The sequence below is a fragment of the Lycorma delicatula genome, chromosome 4 (genome assembly GCF_047948215.1).
Source record: "Lycorma delicatula isolate Av1 chromosome 4, ASM4794821v1, whole genome shotgun sequence".
NCBI classification, from domain to species: domain Eukaryota; kingdom Metazoa; phylum Arthropoda; class Insecta; order Hemiptera; family Fulgoridae; genus Lycorma; species Lycorma delicatula.
Window position 1 is genome coordinate 110,778,448 of NC_134458.1, and position 6,009 is coordinate 110,784,456.

Below are 6,009 nucleotides of genomic sequence, written 5' to 3' on the forward strand. Positions count from 1 at the left end.
GAATTCAAAGTTAGAAGAAAGTTTAGTTTTTTTTTTTTTTAGTTCATGTTAAACTGCACACAAAAATCCATCATTTTCTATTCTAATGCATCAACAGTAACAATAACATTATTGAAGTTGATGGGACTGAAATGAAGATAACAAAAACATTATTTAAAACATTCAAAAGAAATCTTATTATGCAAGTTCTATCCAAAAAGTAACTTCTGCTGTTGTTTGTGAAGGAGTGGGGATAGCGGTGCAGTCTTTATAGTTGCTGCTAACCTGACTGCTGTATGCGTTGTACTATACTATACAAAGGATTGTGATAGATCTTGTAGATTTTTTTACAAGTATTTAAATTATATGGCGCTATAGAAAATTTCACCAATTGTGAAATGAGATCAGTTATTCGACTTATAGCAAAAACTCATGTAGATTAATTGGGAACTATACAATGTTATGTTAATGAAAAGGAATGAGTGTAGTTGCATTGAGGCAGTGGTATGTATGTATAAATGGCCACTCAAATGTTCATAATGAAAAACAATATGACCGATTTAATGTTCTGTCTGACATATTGGTTGAAAAAGTTAATGAAAAGATTCGCTTTATCAGTACTTTACCATTACATAGTTTTCATTTCAAGTTTAAGAAAATTTCACATATCCTTTTCATGAAGTTGTGACAAAAAAGTTGGGTTACCATAAGTTTTGCGCTTGATGGATTCTAAAACTTTTAGAACAATACAAACTGCAGTGTATGGCATCTGCTTTGACTTTTCTCAAGGCGTATGACAAACCTGTCTCAACTTGATCAGATAGTGACAGCTGACAAATCTTGAGTCTTCCACATAAATGTTGAAACAAAATAACAATCTCCGGAGGTGGGGCCACCATACACCAAACAAAACCCTGCCAAAAATGTTGGAAAACACTGTCACCAAGAAAACTGATGACTACTGTTTTCTGGGAAAGAAAAGGAATAATTTTTGTTGAATTCATGGAAGATGATGCTACAGTAAATGCAGAAGTGTGTTGTATGTGTAATAAATTATTTTTTGAACAGCTGTACTTTCTAATACCAAAGTGTAAGTTGCTTTCTGGATAGTCCTTGTAGATTAGCATGCTTAGGTTTGTTATAGATTTAGCATGGAAAGGTAGGAGGAATCTGCTTTGCAGTTAATAGGTATTTTAATAACATGGGATCAAAGTCTTGATGAAAATTATAATTTAATAAAATATAAATTATTATTTTTATTTATGAGGGCTGTCCAGAAAGTAACTTATGTTTTGAAGTAAGAAACAACTAGATAAAAAAAAAAATTTTTTTATATACATTTAAAAGGGACAATCTTAACTACTTTTCTACATAGACTCCATTTAAATTGAGGCACTTTTCATAACGATACACAAGCTTTTTAATTCCTTCTCTGTAGAAATCTGCCGCCTTAGATTTTTGGCACCCATCTGGCACAAAACTTGTGATAACCAAGCTTCCTCGATACAGTTGATGTAGTAAACTTCGTGAAATTTGGGGGAAATGTTGAGCAAAGTAGAAAAATCACAGTCCACATGCTATGACAGCTTAATGCGTACTGAGTAGAAATGTTTTTATGCCAAGATGGCGGCTCTATCCCCACCCATCTCCACTCTAGGCACAAACTTAAGTTACTTTCTGGATCGCCTTTGTATAAAATCAAATACTTTTAAAAAACTGTTAATAGCTCTTGCTATATTAAGAAGTGGTTATTGCATTAATAAAATATCAAATAATATGGTAATTTTGTTAAGCATGGCCCATTGGTTTAGGTATATATAATTACAATTAATATACAAAAAACCGCTCACCAACAATTGAATTTGACACGCTTAAGTGTATTCAGAATTACAGGAGTTCGTGAGGATGGAATATTAATTCCAAAAGTGCTTGAACGCATCAAATTGGTATGCGGTTTTTTTGTATATTAAATAATATGGTGTAGACAAAATAAACATTTTCATCATCAGTTGACAGTATTTGAATATTGGATTTTTATGTTACAAAAATAAATCTGTGATAAGGAATCAATGTAAGTTATTGGAATATAATGCAATGTTCAAATATATAGATAATGAATATAGGATGAAATGGGAAAAAGACTTGTAAATTACCATGCTGTTGTTGGATTACCAACAAATGGCAACTAAACTACATTTATTACGATATTAGAAATGAAAACTTTCATTTATAGAGCCATTTATCTGTGGTACTAGTTCTGTATCAATTAATTGTGGTGTGATATTTAAAAGGACTAATGAAAAAGGTATAAAATGGATGTGTTGGAAAGTTATTCACTCATTGCAACATGAAGGAGCCCATATAGTGCTTCCCTATTTAATGACCAAGTACATAAGTTATGTAATGCTCTGTTAAATTAGATTGTATGACAGCTTTAGAGCTGTTGAGTATGAAATCTTAATAAATATATATTTTTTTATATGTACACATATTTTTTTATTTCAGTCATAATTGGACATTAGTCATGCCAAACTTTCATTCTTTTCTTTCTTTTTTTTTTTGTCACATTAGACCACTTGAGTTGCTTGTTCACTTTTTTCAAATGTTGTACAATCTGAATTTTGTGATCCATCCAGTTCTTTTTCATTCATTCTGATCATAGTTTTCTCAATTATCTGAAATCCCTGTAGCCTTTCTATGATTTCTGCTGCAAATTTGTGAGTTTCAAACCAAGTGTTAATTTTATCCTTGTTCTCTGCGTCTGTAATTTTGAGCAGTGGCGGCATGCGTATAGGCACTTTGGAACTGCAGCACTCCCTATTTCCACTTGATATTATCGATAACATTTAATATAATGAGTTCTTTTTTCTTTATACTTGTACAATATATAATCCTTAAGCTTATTGTCAGTAGCCATCCCCAGTTTATGAAAAAGAAACAAAATTCTTTATATGGAAGTGTGCGTTTCACAGTTCCAGTGATGTGGTATTTGGCTGTTGTGCGCATGCGCACATAGGAAGCTGCACGCGAGGAAGAGGAGAGTACTGTTGCTCCCGCAGTGCCGGCCCTGGAATGCTGGTGGAAGGTAGTTTTTTTTACTCCGCATGTAAGGAACATTCCTTGCTCTTTCCCTTTTCTAGTTTAGTCGGTGGAAGGAATATGAAAGTAGTTAAGTTGTTTTCCAATAGTGACCAGAAGATGGTGAAAAGCAAGGGCTCTGATCACCAAATCTGTCCAAAAACAAGCTGGAAAGGTGAAAGAGAAGGTAATTAGTAAAAACTAATTATATAATTGCTTTTTTTTACATTGAAATTTAAATTAAGCACCATTGGACTAAACTGTTTTTATGCAGACATTGTTTTTCTTAAGTTATTATCTAATAATACTAAAAAAATATTATCTGTATTGACATTTTATTATTTATTTGGTTAAACCGAATACAGTTTTTAAGCACAATGTGCTTAAAAACAGTGTACCGTATTCTTGAATGTGATAAATGTAGAATTAGATTATTATCCTGCCTCCAACTATTATATTTGATTTTTTTTTTTTTGTTATTTTATTTTATAGAAAACTTAACCATGACCTTGAAAAGACCCAGAAAAAATTTTCTGGTGCAGCACCTGCACTAATTTTAGCTGCAAGCTGCCACTGTTTCGATTCCGAGATCTTTGAGATCTTGCTCAAGTTTCTTGGTTCCATTTTCCTCCTGTCATTTTTTCAAGATTTCTCATCACTAGTTGTTTTAAAATCCTGTTTGCTGGTAGTTGCAGGATGTGAAAAAGGTATGAGATTCGTTTCTTCTTCATTGTGCTGGTTACTTGGTCAGTCTCTTGGTAAACAGTATTATTGGGGAGAATTCGCCAGACTCCTTCGACCTGGTATTTTTTATTTCTGCAAGTCCTAGTGATGCTTTCATTTTGAGGAGTTGGTCAGTTCCTTCAATTTTAATTTGGAACAGGGTTGTGCAGATGTAGGTGGCTTTTGAGAGTGTTACGGTTTTACAGTATCAAATTTTAATGTCTATTGATAAGCATTTTTTATTATAGGTTAACCATGTTAGAATTTGGGCCCTTTTTACTATTTTGGTTCTGTTATCTTGTTGCTTTCTCACTTAAGGTTGTGAGTGATGATTTCTCAAAGATATTTAAATTGAGGAATTAAGTTAATTTTGTGGTCGTTTATAGAGATTTTATTTATATGTAGGGGTTTCTTGTGCATAATTTTAGTTTTCTTGAAGAATACTTGTAATACTATTTTTAGGGAGATTTTTTTGAGGCAGGTGATCTGGACATGAACTTCTATGTCAAGGGCTATGAGAACTAAATCGCCTGCAAACTCTAGGCAGTTTGTTCTTATTGAGGACTTTGCTTCCAGTTTGATTTTAGGAGGGTTTTCTTTGAGTCAAATTTTCATGATAATGAAGGGCTATGTTGAAAAGCACTGGGGATAATCCATTGCCCTGCCTTAGGCTGGTTTTTGTTGTGAGTGCTTTTGAAATTTTGCTTTGGAATTTGTGTTGGTTAAAGTTAGTTTGATGATTTTTATTAATTTTAGATGAAGGATTTTTAAAAGTGTGAGTTGGTGGATGCTATCATAAGCTTTTTTGAAATCTATGAATAAGATAAACAGTTGTTTATTTCTGAACTTGTGATATTCCGTGATTAGTTCCAGGCAGAGTATTTGGTCTAGGCAACAGAAGTTGCCTAGACTCAGGGGGCGAAATCCAGCTTGGTATTCTCCAAGTTGTGATTCCAGGGTGTTCTTAATCCTGTTGTAAATTATGCAGGAGAGAATTTTGTATGTGCAATCTAGTAGGGTTATTCCTCTATAATTATCTGGTTGGTTTTGTCCTCTTTTTTGAATAATGGATAGATTATTCCTGTAGTCCAGTATTCAGGAATTTTCTGTGTGATCAATATTTTGTAGGTGTTGATGGAGATTTATGATTGCTGATTTTCCTTTGCTTTTCCATATTTCTGCAAAGACTAGGTCTTTGCCGTATGCTTTGTAGTTTTTAAGTCCTATAATTGTGAGTTCCAAATCATTGATGATTGGAGGATCTATTTGCTCTGGGGTGTTAAGATAGGTTTATCAGTGTTTAAGTGAGAAGTTTCCAGTGGGTCATCTTAGTTTAAAAGTTTGTTGAATGCTTCTGTAAGGATCTCTGCATTTTCTTGGTTATTATGGGCCATTTTTCCTGATTTATCTCAGCATTAATGTTTGGGGTTTATATTTTTTAAGATATCTTCCAGAAGTTTTGAAGTAATCTCAAGATTGCTTTTTATTGTAATTTACTTATAGCCACTCTAAGATGTTAACTTTTTGTTTTTCTGATGATTTTATGGTGTGATTGTTTATCCAGGCTTGATGTCTTTTTTCGATCACTTGATTGCATTTGTTACTCCACCATTCGTATTTTTCCTGGGTTTTATTGGGGCTAACTCATCCACTATCAATTTTAATTTTGTGATCAATTCTTTTAGAGTTTCATTGTTGACAAATACTTTTCCTGTGTCCCTATAGTATGTGAAATTTTTAATTAGTGTGGGTGGGTCAAATTTTCTTATGGTTTATTTGGAGGTGTTTTCTTTTTTGCTGGGTTTAATTTTACTGTAATCTTTATGACATAATGGTCCAATCCTGAGTCTACTCTTCTGAGAACTTTGATGCTGTTAATTTCACAATGATGAAATTTATCCTTGCAGAAGTGATTCAGCTGCCACTCGCCTTTTCAAAAGTCAGGATGTTTCCAGGTTCTTAATCTGCGAGGTTTGCCTTTAAAGCATGTTGATTTTGAGAGAAGATTGTGTTTTCTACAAACTTTAATCAATCTTTGACTATTTTGCTGGTTTGCTTATTAGCTGGCCATTTTCTAATATCTCTGAATTTTCTTTCTTGTCCTAGTTGTGTGTTGAAATCCTTGAGAATTTTAGTATGTAATGGAGAGATGTTGATTAATGTTTGATCCAAGAGATCCCAGAATTCTTGGGTTTCTTCATCCTTTAGGGTGTTATTTTTCTGGTTGGT